Raw genomic sequence first — 14366 nt, 5'->3', positions numbered from 1 at the left:
AAATGTGTTTCCTGTTTATTTTTCTATTTCATTTTCGAAGTGATGTATTTCTAAAAGAAGCAAACTAGTTCATTAGGAACATTTCTACGAATTTGTAGAACCTTTTCGTATTGGTACACAATGTTTTTTTAAGCCCGTGGATCATGAATAAGTAAGTGGCATTGGAATGTGATCAGGTCAGACAAAACACAAGTTCGATTCATTCGAAAGATTGCTTCGTTAGAATCATACTGACACCACTTTTAACGCACACTTCAAATAAGCTACATAATTAGGAAAAAAGGAAATGGCCATGTGACCCACTACCGCATTTTCCGCAACAGAACCTATGATGTCATATACGCCCAGCTGGGCGATTGGCCGAGGCCGACGAAAGCAAACGCAAATTATGCATGGCGTACAAGCTTGCCGAGCGAGCTATTTGCACCTAACTGTAATGGAAATTCATTTTGCAGCAGTAAGAATGGTGTGGTAAACAATAAAAGTTACGCAAATGCACGTAAGCTTATAAGTACTGATGCGCACTGCTGTTAGCACTGGGCATGCTATGCTTGTTTCAGCTACACAGCAGTGCACCGATTTGCAGTTGTATTATACGAGAGTGGCCGATTGGTGTAAGCGACGTGGCCTTACGTGACCTTGTTTGTCGACTATACCACATGTTACACGAAACGATTACTTTCCACAGTAACAAAAACAAGCCACGTGCAAATATGGTAAAAAAAGGGCAACGGCGGACAAAGGCCCGTGAATGAGTATGGCAGCGTCATCTGGGAGGACTGACGGCAAGCAAGGCTGCAGAGCCGGATGACGCAGTGGAAGTTCGCTTAAATACGCGCACTTATCATTTCATTGCCGAAGTTCCCCCCCAAAAAAGCACGATTTGGTTGGGGAATAAAGTTTTTAACCTAAACTGATTAATTTTTCTCTAAATACGGCATCATTTGCTGCCGAAGAAATCCTAGGGGCACTATAAAACACAAAATCTTTCGAATAAAACGAACTTGTATTTTGTCCGCATGGCCCCTTTATGGGCCAAACACATGTGCGGAGAACGAGGAGTTTCTGCACGCTTTCTCTCTCGAGAAACCGGTCCAGCAGTGGTCAGGGACACGCATGAAGGCTACAGGACACGTCTTTGGAGAGGGGGAAAGCGCGTGCGCAAACGCGTAGCTTTCCACATACGTGTTCAGCCCTTTGTACAAATCTGGTGGTTACTGCGTGACTCGCGCTGTATGATGATAAGGCGGAGAGAAAATGCAGGAGAAGAGCTGCTTTGCTCAGGGCCTGAAAGTGCTCAATACAGGCCATCGGAGCCCGAGGCACACTTAAGCACTCCATGAAAGGTGGGAGGTTCTGGGAAACATGGAAAGGTATGTACCGTGTTTCTCGTGTATACACATGGAAGAAAGTGCTCACCGCCTGCCTGATCTCTTGGCATTCGAGACACTGGACCGTTTTTTTTTATTTTTTGCTGTCGGAGTGTGTTGAGCATTACCAGAGTTCTTGAAAGCGTTGAAGGAATCTGGCGTTTCTAAGCGGAACACAACGTCGTTCTGTGCTTTTAGGAGGAAAGGGTGCGTGTTCGGTATCGAGTGAAGGGTGCCGCTCGTGAAAAAAAAAAAAAAAAAAGATGCGTTATTCTTTAATCTGCTGCAAAGCTCCTCAATTTGGTTTTATATTTGAAAACGCCTATTGGTGACATTGAATACCGTTTCAGGATCGAGGCAATCCTGCTGTTGATTTCCCGGAAGCTAATGAGCCAGTTGGTTCTCCTCCATACCCTCAAGTCCAGGTATTCAGCCCAGGGTAATTTTAGCGCGCAAACACTGACGGCCGCTACTGGCGTTTGGCCGCAGAGTGAGCGAAGAAGGCAGCGAAGGCAGAAAGAAAACAGAGAGGAGCGAGTGGTGAAAGTTTGAGGGGAGGGCGGCACTCACGGCTTTGACGTAATCTCTCACTACTCCACCTCACACTTTCGCCAGCCGCTCCTGCTCCATTCGACGCTCATTCGAACCACGTGATACTACCGTGGGAGCTTGAAACACGATTTACAACATACTCGGCCGCGGCAGCGCGCTGAGAGTAGCGCGCGCCGCCGTGCGTTCGCTGATCACGCGATCACTTCCTGACACGCAGCTGCTATGAGCCGTGACCACGAAATCTGCAGTTCGCACGGCGCACAAATTTCGCAATAGGAAGTATAGTAATCATTAGTGCAATTTTTTTTTCGTTTCTGTTTAAGGTTGAAATATTGCATTGCGGTATTGTGTAGGCGGTGTTCCAACAATGTGTGAATTATATTAGGAATCACTTTGGTAGGGTCTATGCATATATTTATATTAGAGTCTATGTTCAACCAATAGAAAAGCCTCCCTTATGGCAATATGTTAGCGATTGTTTCTAACACAGTGATATTCGGCGGTGAATAAAGGGTCCATAAGGGTAGGTTAAGGGAGTTCAAAATCCGGTGCGCACATTGTGTATGCTCATGGTCTCGTGCTTGATAACGCTGCAGCCGAGTATTATGTAAAGCATGTAAAACGTCCGCGGTACTTACCACAACAATGTAGTCTTCAGGTTGGAGGACAAAGGTGTGGGTGCCGATCGTGAACTTAATGTCATGAAGGCGCAGCATGCGGTTGCAGGCGATCTTATACTGTTGAAAAGTGAAAGTCAGACATTTCGTGGCTAGTTTAATAGACGTTCTCGCTCTTGGTTAAGGTCAGCTTCATAATAGTACGAGGAAAGCAAAACTTCTATAACGAAGTCGTAAGCACCGGATAGAGACATGGGTACCTTAACGTGCCGCCTAAGTACGCAATGCCTAAATGCTGTTGTATTGTTTTGTAGTATAGTTACGAGTAGAAATGTCTCAGCTAGACCGCCTGTAATAGAGTAGTTGGCATTATGAAGCGAAAAAGGTATCATGTAAGGACTTTATGTTGTGATTGAATAACTGGTTTTTAAGAATGGTGCATGCCTGCTGCTGCACGCCTGATCAAATACGAGTTGGTTGGAATTACAAACTGATATGTTATGTTCCTCTTGCTGTTCTTAAGCATAACGCGCAACACAACAGAGCAACACGGAAACTGCCGTGTTCACTGTCTACTAAAGGATGCGTATTGCAAACAGCAACATGTTCAGCGCGGTCGATTATTCTGCGGTCAGATTTGCTCACAGAAATGCCTGGTGTAGTGTGGCGCACAAATAAGCATCAGGAGACAATGCGCTAAACAAACACAAATTAGGCCACGAGGCCCATCCTCCCCGCAGGGCCTCATGGCCTCTCATCTTTAATAAAGTGTTTCACTCACTCGCACCTGCAGCGGTTGCTTGGTGGTTAGGGCGTTAAACTGCTGATCCCAAGATTGCGGGTTCTATTCTGACCACGGCGGCCACGTTGTAGGTGAAGGCGAGGAATATAAACGCCCGTGCACTAAGTTTTTCGGGCCTGTCACCATCACCAGCAGGCGATCTAAGTTATTCGGTAATCATTCACCACGGCATCGATGATAGCCCAGGTATAACTTCAAAGGCTAAAGCTAAAAGAAAAATTACAAAAGAGTCAGGTTCAAGTTTAGAGCCTTCTACATCGAGGTATTTTATTTGTTTGCAAATAGGTTTTTTTCCAGGAACACTTGGTATTCATAACTTTTCGGTAGTAAGGAACACAGACCCTTTCATATCAAATATCACAAATTTCTAGTCAAGAATTCTACTTAAAGAAGAACAAGAAAAAAGTTTTGTTCTATATAAAAAGTTACAATTCCTTAAATATGCAGACGTGAGTCCCGAAGTCTCGTGATGGTCATGGCACCCTCGACGAACAATTACAATGCATTAAAACAGAGCAAACTACAAACTTATTACGCATTGCGCAATGTTAAGGAAGTATAAATAATGATCGGATCAAAATTAGGCAATAAGTACTGAGCTGTAATGAGGTACAACACATGCACGCATGCACACGCGCACACACACGCGCTATTGTCAAAGTTATTTTCAAATATTCCGGCCTAATAGTGCCCAAAATGTAATTGGTATTTTAACATCACTACCTTCAACGGGTCCCAGATTAAGATATGTTTTTCCCACGAAGAATGTCAGCCAAATTTTGAACTGTAACATGGGAAATGATCCAATGTTTTGTGTTGCGAGCAGCATATGACCATTTAAACCTAGGTTTATGGCCTTGAGACCTTCTCAAATTTTCCGTACGATCCGAATGATTGCCGGAATTGAAACAACATCATGCATTGCAACTTGTGCCAGTGGCTCTGGTTCACACACACACACACACACACACACACACACACACACACACACACACACACACACACACACACACACACACACACACACACACACACACACACACACACACACACACACACACACACACACACACACACACACACACACACGCGCGCACACGCACACGCACACACACACACACACACACACACGCACGCACGCACGCACACACGCACACACACACGCACACACACACACACGCACGCACGCACGCACGCATGAACAAGGGACACACCAAAGGGTTGCGTAGGCATAGTCTTGCTCTTGTTTATGTTTTGTCTGCGCTTTAGTATGGATCATGTCAGGTGACGGCAACGTCCGGCCCCTTGCACGTCCACAGGACCCCTCCCCCTCGCCCTGTCACTTCCTATCTGAAGGACGACACGCCAGTTTTCACCTCAAATGGCGTTAGCCAGCAGACAGGAACAGTAAATTGATCACTTCCATTTTGCATTGGGCTCCGTATTCCCACTTAGCCCCTATTATCATCAATTATTGTCAAGCATTATTGCCAATTCGCTGAGTTTTTCTATTTGCCTCCAAAGCCTCCCACTCCTCGCTACCCAATTTGCCGTCGTCCGGCCCTCCACCTTAAAACTTTGCCGACCCCTGTACCATTTTAACCAATTAACTAGCCCAAAAATTCAATGTTATCTTGTTACCTGGCCGAACAAGAGTTGGAGCGACCCAGATTTTAGTTCGTTTAATAACGTTTGTTATTTTTACGCGCTACGCAAAAAAATGTGAAACAAAGATGTACAATAAAATGTAAAATGCAAGAACGTTTTTTACCTGCAATGTAAAAAAATATAAACATTGAACCGGTTTTTACGGGAAGTTGCCCCTATGGAATAGGGTGGTTAAAATGCAACTTTTGTAAACGCAGGGCATTTTCTGCATAGGTCAAGGAGCCAGTGCCTACCTCTCCGCTCGCTGTTCTCACGGCGCCCATGTCATCGTTGATGCGTTGAACTTCAACGGGCGGCCCGCCGATGTAAAGGTCGGCCGTGGCTGGCCTGGCAATGCAGCCACCAAAGCAGTAGTGGCCGTACTCTCCCATTTCAATACTTGAAGAACAACGAAGAAATACATAAATAAATACACACAAATAAATAAATAACGTATGGAGTGCGTACACTCATAAAAATCGCCATCGGTGGGCTTCACCGCAACGCTCGAGAACAAACAATCAGCGTGACCAAATCAGCGAATTTGGCGAATTACGAGGCCAGGCATGAGATTAGAGTGAGAGAGTGAGTGAAAAACTTTATTTTATATAGAAACCGGCTGCAGGCTCTGATGGCTGGGCGCCCGCCCGGTGGGGTGCCTTTTGTGTAGTCCGGGAAGCCCTGGTCTGCGCTGGCTGCCACGGCCCTATCCACCAGGCTCCGCTTTATTGAGAGGTCGGTGCTGGCCAGCTGGCCCTTCAACTGCTCGTACGTTTGGCGAGGATTGGAGACAGGGGATGGGGTTTTCTGACACTTCCATAGCATGTGGTTCAACGTGCCATGCTGGGGCCGCTTTTCTGACGGAGGCGACAAGAGAAGACGCTTGTGTGTTCGAGATGTCAGCGCACGCTAAAGACCCCTGAAGGTAGCCAAAATTAATCCGGAGCCCTCCACTACGGCGCGCCTCATCACCTATGTAGCCTCGGCGCGTTAATAAATCTCACCATTAATAATCAAATTACAGGTAGCGTAGTAGAGGGTGGGGTGGCATGGAGGAGAATGCCGTGGTGGCAGGACATTCGTCTGAAATCGGCGAAAGGCAGTCGCCTCGGCTCTGGATAAATGAGGGCGAGAACTGTCGTCGTATGTGATGGTACTGCGCTAGAATTTCTGTGTTCGATGAAAGAGGAATAGGCTTGGGAGAGCGAACAGCAAAATGTAGTATTTGCGCGGTGGCAACAGCGCCCATGCACGATTGCACTATTGTCGCAGCGCAGAAACTGCTTTTTTACTCTAATGGCATGCTTGGCCTCATCATTCGCAAAATTCGAACAGATGGCCACACTGATTAGTCGTTCTTGGGCGTTGTGGTGAAGCACACCTACGGCGATTTCTAAGAATTTACGGCGGCAATCTTCGGTCAAACCAATCGTCTTATTGCCATCATTTTGAACCTTTGGTCATCGCGCCCTATTAGATGCACAAAATTGGGGCACAGTGAATAAACGCGAAGCTTTAGCCTATGACGATTGTTTGGCACGCATCAGTTAATTAAGTACGCCTAAGCAACGCGCTGAGGTACCATGCATACTGTCCTGTCTATGTCGGCCAGAACAATCAGCCCTCTGTCAGGTAGTGAGCATCATATTGCATGTGTGGAGTTTGTTCTAATTTAAACTGCTAGACGAACGTGAGAGCTGGCATATTGATCAGTATCGCGGGGTAGACGTAGCCGTTACCTGTACGACTGGATGACGACGGCACTTCGTGCTTTGTCATCATCATCAACAAATCAGTCATGTCCGCTGGAGGGCGAACGGCTGTACCAATGACTTCTGACAACTCCATCTTCTGCGAAGCTGGAGTCCACTGTTGGCCCCCGAGTTTCCTTACTTTATCCCCCCATTGTGTTATTGCCTTTCGCCCTCTTCTAGACACACCCTTTGGTATCCACTCTGTTACCCAATTCTCCAGCGGTTGTCGGTTCGTCTCACTACAATTGCCAGCCCCTGTCCGTTCCTATTTGTTTATTTGAACTATGATATATTCTACTCCTGTTTTCTCCCTGATCCAGGAAGCTCGTGTTCTGTCCCTACGTGTTCGTCAACATCAACAGCCTACTCAGGTCCACGGCAAGGTGAAGGCCTTTCCCATTGACTTATAACCACTCCGGTCCTGCGCGGCTGGATTCCAGTGTTGGCCACCGAATTTCGCCATTTCATCCTTCCAGCGTGTTATTGACCTTTTCCTTCTTTTGAACCCATATCTTGGTATCCACTCTGCTACCCTAATTGATGGCTCGGGATTTTTTTCTTTTTGTGGCTTTGGTAAGAATTAACCATCTGTCCGAGGTAGTTATATTTTTTACTTCTTGCGTGTAGTTGCCAAACCTGAAGAGAGCGCTTTCGGCATGCTTATTTTTTATTACTTAGAACTTACTCATTTATTTTTAACACAACGGCCACGCTTTCTGATTGCAGTTCCTCAAGCATTTTTTGCAGGTGTTCTGCTGTCTCACTCAGCAGGACTATGTCGTTTGCAAACCTCAAATGACTCGCGCATTCTCCGTTTACCTTTGTCCCCTGTTTTCCCTTAACGGTAAAGGTATTTCGTCAATATTGCGCAAAGTCCAAAGTTGGTATGGAACTTTCACCAATCATACCTCATTGATAAGTTGAGCAGATACAAAATATGGCCCTACGCTTTATTTGCTCGAAATACTCACGGCAGGATAGTGCAACCACACTCCGCAACCAAGCTAGGCTGAATGTAATTATATTTTAACGCAAAGATCATGCATTTCGCAGTGCTCTCAGCTTTTGTTCGCCGAGCAACACTGCATTATTTCCCCCAAAATCCGTAAAGAAAGCTAGCATTTCTCTCTCCCGCTTCCCTTGATTTTTTTCGTGACGTAGAGATCGCGTCACGAAGTGGTCTATAGTGCGGTGTGGTGCAGAGCGTAAATGGTTGGCTGTAGGCGTTCTCAGCCTGGCAACGGCAGCTTTTACGCTACCGAGCCATGGCCGACCCCCGAGAACATTTCTTTCTTCGAGGAGGTGGGCATTCAATTTTATTATGTGCCACCGACGGAACGAGAAATGCCTTTCACCGCTCCCGCGGCCGGTGTGCCGCCTAAACCGGACACCCAGACGTCATCACGCCGGCCGCCAGCGAAGCAGCGAAAAGCGCCGTTTCAAATATCGTGCAAGCTCGGCTGGCTGCCCGGATAGGCATCGTTCAAGCGGGAGCCTTCAATCAACTCGTCTGGTGATCATATCCATCTCATATTCTCTTCTCTCACGCGACGCGCCAACCCGCAGCTGTGTCGTGTAGTTTTCTAGGCCAATCGCTCCTACCGGCTCAAACATAACAAGGGCAACACTGCGGGTGCAAGATGTACGGAATATTTATCAACAGAGGCTCGCAGAGAGCGGAAAAGCTCAAGTTCGGATCGCTCGGATAAACCCCTGAAGTAAGTACCCTAACCTTTCACGGGCGATAAGGTTCGAACCAGGCGCGGGCACGGTTTACTGCTAGCAACACCCGCGCGCGGAGAACGAATTAGGAGCTTAGGTGGGTGCGGCAGTGCATCTGGTTCCTTTTGCCGCTTCCTGCCATGGACATTGTTCACAGAGGCTCGGGAACGCGCACACTAGAACACTGTGTGCACACAATTGTACGCGCACTAAAGGCCCGTGCACACTAGCGGCGCCGAGCCGTGCCGCACGCCGCTTGCCGACGTAGGCAGCCGCTGGCAACCTGGGGCCCGATTCTCTAAAACCATGTCTAAAACGACGGGGCGTCGCTTTGAAACGGCGGGTAGCGCCATGCAAATGCATGTATTCTGGGGTCGGGGCCGTCGCTTTGAGGAAGCTGTGCACTCAGTGTGAGCCGTAGAAAAGCACCGTGGCAAGGTCGCTAAGCGACACCCACTGCCCACCAACGTTTCACCGAGTGCACAGCTTTGTCGCTTCGCGCCCCTGCCACAGTGCTTTTCCGCGGCTCACACTGAGTGCACAGATTCCTCAAAGCGACGGCCCCGACCCCAGAACACATGCATTTGCATGGCGCTACCCCGTCGTTTCAAACCGACGCCCCGTCGTTTTAGAGAATTGGGCCCCATGTTTGCGCCGAGAACGGCGCCTTTTCCTTGCCGCTGTTGCGACCGGGCGGGGGAACCCGATCCGATCTCCGTGGCCTCCGACATACGAGTGGTAGCGTGTATGATGCGAGCGGCCAGCCGCTATTGCAGCCGTGAAGAAGTCCAGAAGCCGTAGGCTAACGTAACTGTTTACTTCATAGCGAGAGGTGAGCCGAAGCCAAAGAACAATGCCCCGACGGGCGAGGTTACAATACAGGACTCGAGCAGAGCGACAACATCGATTCGCTGCTCTAACAGGAATGGTTTACAACGCTTGGGCAGCTCTATTTATACCCAAAAGCGACAACGGTCAAACGCAACAGGCTGGAACACGCCGCGAACGTCACAGACACACACAACACTCTTTCCAGAGTTCGTAAGCCGTTCATAGCCTCGGGCACGTTGAGTCCGAGAAAGGGGAGAGAGGAGGACTCCGTTGCGATCGACGGGGCCTCGGTGTCCTTGAAGAGCGTGGAGACGAGCCTTGCAGGCAGCCGCCGAAGTTTTGCCGAGAGCAAAGCGTCTGACGCGGCTTTGTCGCAACTTGTTGAAGACATGGTGGCGCGTGTTTTCAAAGGCGCACGAGTGGCTTCTCTGCACAGCCGAGGAGTGATGCGGGGAAGTACTGCGGCGCTGGCCGATTCGTAACACCGCAGAGCGAATGAAACCGAGACCGATTTTGCCGTTCCGCAGGACGAGAAGGCCAATGAGGGCTGGCGGGTGTGACGACGCGCTGGTGACAGGTCGCGCCTACCTGTTCCCACTCCCCACCACCACTTACGCCAACACGGTACGTCGAATGCATTTCTCCTGAGAGCTACTTAGAAAAGCGGGGGGAGATCTTGCTCGAGAGCGTGCTCGCAGGACGGGTGAACCCCGTGACCATCGCTACGCCAAGTTGGTGAGTTGGTGTGGCCTTTTCCGATGATGATGATCGATGATGGTGTTTGATAGCATCTCCTTTGTAGCAGGGTGATGACGCACCATCTTACCACCCAAAAAACTAAAACGAAACTAATATACCTCGCTTTATACTAGCGCTGGTCTTAGGGCAGGCACAAAAATCTTATAAGGCACAAAATACTTATTTTTTCTGTGACAGGAAGTAGCTGTCCAAGGCAATATTCCCTCTTTGCTTTTCGTCCATTAGCATTCTAATCTTCTTTTCGTCGCCTCGACAGCCTTGAAGTTAACTCCCTCTCTGCTACCCTCAAATCCTAGGGCTTCTGCAAACTTAATATTTCCCTCATGTAGATTTGGATGGATACCCGCGCATTCTAACACTATGTGCCGCATAGTTTATGTTGCTTTTCTGCAGACCACGCATACCCTATCATTTTGTATATACGTCCCCACAAAGCTCTGAGTTTCCAAGCAGTCTGCTATAGCCTCAAAAAGCAAAACACTGCCTTTGGAATTATCGTAAAAATGTTCCTTTCTGATGTATGATTTCTCAGCCCTTTAAATCTCTAACAAAATTTTAGCTTCCATTTTTTTCTCTCCATTTATTCATTTCTGTTTGACTTGGATTCTCCTCTGCTGTTTCCGCATTTCATCGTTAGCCTTCTAGACTTCCTTATCCACTGCGTGTCCACGCTTTTCATGTATAGGTACCTAAAAACTTTAGCTGTACACCTACGTTAACCCATCGTTCTCAACCTCCCCTCAAAGCATATTTTACTCTGAAGAGTAACATATTTGAACTTTCAACGACGCCCAGCCCATATCTCCCTGCCTCCTTCGTTAGTTGTTTTTCCATGCGCTCCTAAGGCCAAACGGCCTACCGTTATCTGGTTCAGTTCAATGCCTGCTAGAGCGTCTGATTTTAAGCAGAGTACTGCATTCGCAAATGTGAGACCAGAAACCATTACTAATTTGCACATTTCTCTCAATGCTTCGTACTTGTTATACCACCGCAATGTTCTATGCTTTATACAGTGGCGCTTCGCTTTCCCTTAACCTTAAGTTGCTCCTCGTGAGTTCTTAAGTAGTCATCCCCTTCGTTTATATACACTCCCGAATATTTATATTCTTTGACTCTGGGTAATTCGACATGCTGAATCGACACTGCGTCCGTGCAAGTGTCACTGAAAAGCGTTATTATCGATTTTTCTGCGCTAACATTTAACCCAAGGTCGGTGGCTTCCTGGACGCTAATATTTATGAGCCGTTGCATATCGGGCTGGTTATCAGCTAAAAAAACAATGTCGTCTGCGTATAACATTCTCGCCATATGGTGGAGGCGCAGGGCCACGCCGCTGGCAGCCGTCGGCAAGGTGTCACGGCAAGTTCGCCGCTTATGAGCACGTAGCGTAAATTAACATGGATTTCCGAACGTGGCGCAGAAAGTTGTCCATGACTGAAAGGCCCGGATCGTTTCGTCCGCAGGCTTTGACATCTCTCCCAAAGGGGACCGCGTTAGCACGCGCTACAGACCGCGGCAAACGGCTTCACCAACTTTGCGTCCGTGGCGCGAACTTGACGTCCCTGCGGCCTACTTCAGGCGCGAACGCACGTGAACTGGCGTGGAGAACAACACGCGAGAAGTCGTACACGGGCGCTGGGCAAAGTTTTCTCGAAGGTAGAGCTTGCCGACGAGTATCGAATATCGCTCCTCACCAGGCGCACGGTCACGTGCGCTCAACAATATATCTTGATATTTACGTGATACGTGGCGCAAGCCCACGTGGAAGCCTGGACGACGCCGGGCGTATTTTACGAGGTGCACGTTCACGTGCGCTTGGCTGGGCTGAGTTTTGTGATAACGCTCCCGTGCAGAACTAAAAGCTGAAACAGCTCTGCAGTTAGAAACCCCAACTAATAAATGAACGAGAAAAGCGCCGTCCGACTTCGATGCGTTAATTAAACGGCACCCTGGGGAGAACGTGTGCGAATATGTTAATTATAGTTCTTGGGTATCTGACGATGATACCACTTGATGCGAACTGACAACGCAGCTACGGGTGTGGCTAGCTAGATGAAAGTGGGATAAAGCGGCTAAACCGGTTCAACACGTTGCGCTTAGGAAATGAAAACAAGCGTCCCTATCCGCGTACCTCTTAAGGACCGCCGCTATAAGTTCGGGTTTGGCGCAGCGATTATTTTGCTTGCGGAAAAAAGTTCGCGAATGAAAATTTTTTATCATAGCTGCTTGCAACAGTTGCACTGGAAACAAGGCACTTCATGGTTTCAATGTCATCTGTTTTTAGAGGAAGGTGGTAAGAGGGACGAATTGGCTGTTCAGAAGTTCTACGTAAATAAATTTACGCTAAATAGAACATAGGATGGAAGCGAGAAGAATGTGGAGTTATTTAGCGGTTTCTAGCGCTCTCACCGTCTAGTTGAAAGCCCCAGAAGGTGTCTTCAGCCGGGGTAAACACAAGTGGGGGTTGATAGTGTTGGGGGTTCGCTCCTCCGAAAAAGGCCTCTCCATCCACCCTCTCGTCACTGCTGAAGTAGAATTCCCAGCCACGGCTTTGCAAGAAGCCTCTGCTGGACTAGCGCGCCGAAATAAGATTGAGGACGTTGTGCGAGACCCAATATGGCGTTGACCGGTGTTTGCTTGTACGTGCTCTTGTTACCGGTGTATTGGCCGATACCAAGAAAGAGCAGGCGGGGGATTGCAACACCGGCGACTTCCTGCTGGTCGTATGACACGAAGCCATGTACCGTGCCGTTCCCGAATGAAGTGCTGCCTGTTCTCGAGCTTGGTATGTGGGTAGATGACCGGTCCGGGCGGTATTTGGAGTTGCCGCCTGCGTAAAGATACAGTTTGTACTACTTCAAAAGGTGTAACGTGCACTAAGACGCCACACAGAGGGAGGTATACACAAGGACAGACGCAATCCTTTTGTAGCTTTTCGGACAGGCGCAGCCCTTGTGTACTTTTTTCGGTGGGGCGTCTTCCTTAGCGCAGTATACACGTTTTGATAATTTGCACCAACTCGCGCAACAACAAGCAGTTCTACTTCAGCGTAACTTCGTATTAGTGAGCTCATCAGCCAGTGATGAAATATTGTTATTCTTTATTACACAGGGTTTCTCCACTTTCTAACAACGTAAGACGTGTTTAGGCAGGGGCTGTCCAAAAATACGTTGGTGTGAACCTCGCGACCACGAGACCCAGTCGTGGCAGTAGAACCATTATCGGTTTACCGACTTTAAGGTGCTGTCGGGGGAAAAATTTGCAGTGCATGTAGGGGTGAAACACTGTTTTGGAAGCTAGAAGGCCTGAACGGTGCCTTTGCACCCAACGAGGAGGGTCAGTCTAGTAGGCCGGTTCCACGCGTTCCTTTGGTCGCCGTCTTACGAGAGCGCTATGATGCGCGAATTGCGTTGTGATCCGCTTCGTTAGAGGGCTCTAGATACTCTCGATGGGCGTGAGCTTTTACGCTATGGCATGCGATCCTGGAGTACATATGTTGTATTCGTTGCTACTACGTAATTGTACTTCATGGGTTCCCCTCTGATTGATTTGTGTATGTTCTTTGGACTGGCGAGATATTTCCTGTTTATGCACCTTTTATCTTCTTTCTACGCTGTATATGGCTGTGACGCAATTTTTGACTTTCCTAAATTCGACACTGCGAGCCATTCTTCATGGCTGCCGGTGAAAGTTGGGAGGCTCAGTCTATTTAAACAATAGTCTGGCAATCAACACAGGCAGCTGACAAAAATGGTTGAAACGCTGTGTTTATGAAGGACAGCGTAATCACGCAATGCCAGTTCACATAAGCGCGTAATAACGATGCCCTCGCGTATCGAAGAGTACGCACTGCCGCGCACCACACCGGAGAGGTAGAGTGACCCCATGGCAGCCGCCGTAACCGCGAGGGCCGCCGTTCGGCCTAGGCCTAACGCCGCAGTACCGGCTTCAACCAGAGCTTGCATTCACCATTTCTGACCATTAAGTTGCATTCGAACAAAGAACAATAAAAGCACAAATGTTTTTTTACACTACAAACCACTGGCAACCAAAGAATAAACGCGTAGAGAATACCGACCCCCGTTCTTGCTACCAACTCCACTGGTCAACCAGTCATCCAGTCAAATGCACAAGCAAAACTAGTTTCGGCGCGCGGTTTCCGCAGCAGCACTGCGCCCTTGTCCGGCTGGCTCTGACTTTGGCGTAACAAGCGCGCAGCAACGCACTCGCCGAACGCCGGAGTACACAGGTTTTACGCGCCCTCGCACCGAGCTACGCCGATGCGCGAGGACGTCGATTTTGCGCATCCATG

The 14366-nt window shown here is 48.4% G+C and overlaps 1 protein-coding gene and 1 pseudogene across 2 annotated transcripts in view; both read right to left on the bottom strand.

Moving 5' to 3' along the window:
- Positions 1-14366, bottom strand: part of LOC144149391 (pepsin A-like) — a 61191-nt pseudogene that overhangs the window by 3329 nt on the left and 43496 nt on the right. Inside the window, exons 4-6 of the transcript XR_013318294.1 lie at positions 12464-12884; positions 5243-5388; positions 2561-2659 (exon numbers count right to left, since the gene is read on the bottom strand). The product of XR_013318294.1 is annotated as a pepsin A-like (transcript). The remainder of the gene's footprint in view (positions 1-2560; positions 2660-5242; positions 5389-12463; positions 12885-14366) is intronic.
- The window catches only part of LOC144149390 (endoribonuclease Dicer-S-like), a 438166-nt gene that overhangs the window by 396148 nt on the left and 27652 nt on the right, over positions 1-14366 (bottom strand). The window lies entirely within an intron of this gene.

Source organism: Haemaphysalis longicornis, unplaced genomic scaffold (assembly GCF_048455015.1).
Source record: "Haemaphysalis longicornis isolate Haplotype H1 unplaced genomic scaffold, Haemaphysalis longicornis Haplotype H1 scaffold_8, whole genome shotgun sequence".
Classification (NCBI taxonomy): domain Eukaryota; kingdom Metazoa; phylum Arthropoda; class Arachnida; order Ixodida; family Ixodidae; genus Haemaphysalis; species Haemaphysalis longicornis.
This window is presented reverse-complemented; position numbering and strand designations above follow the sequence as displayed.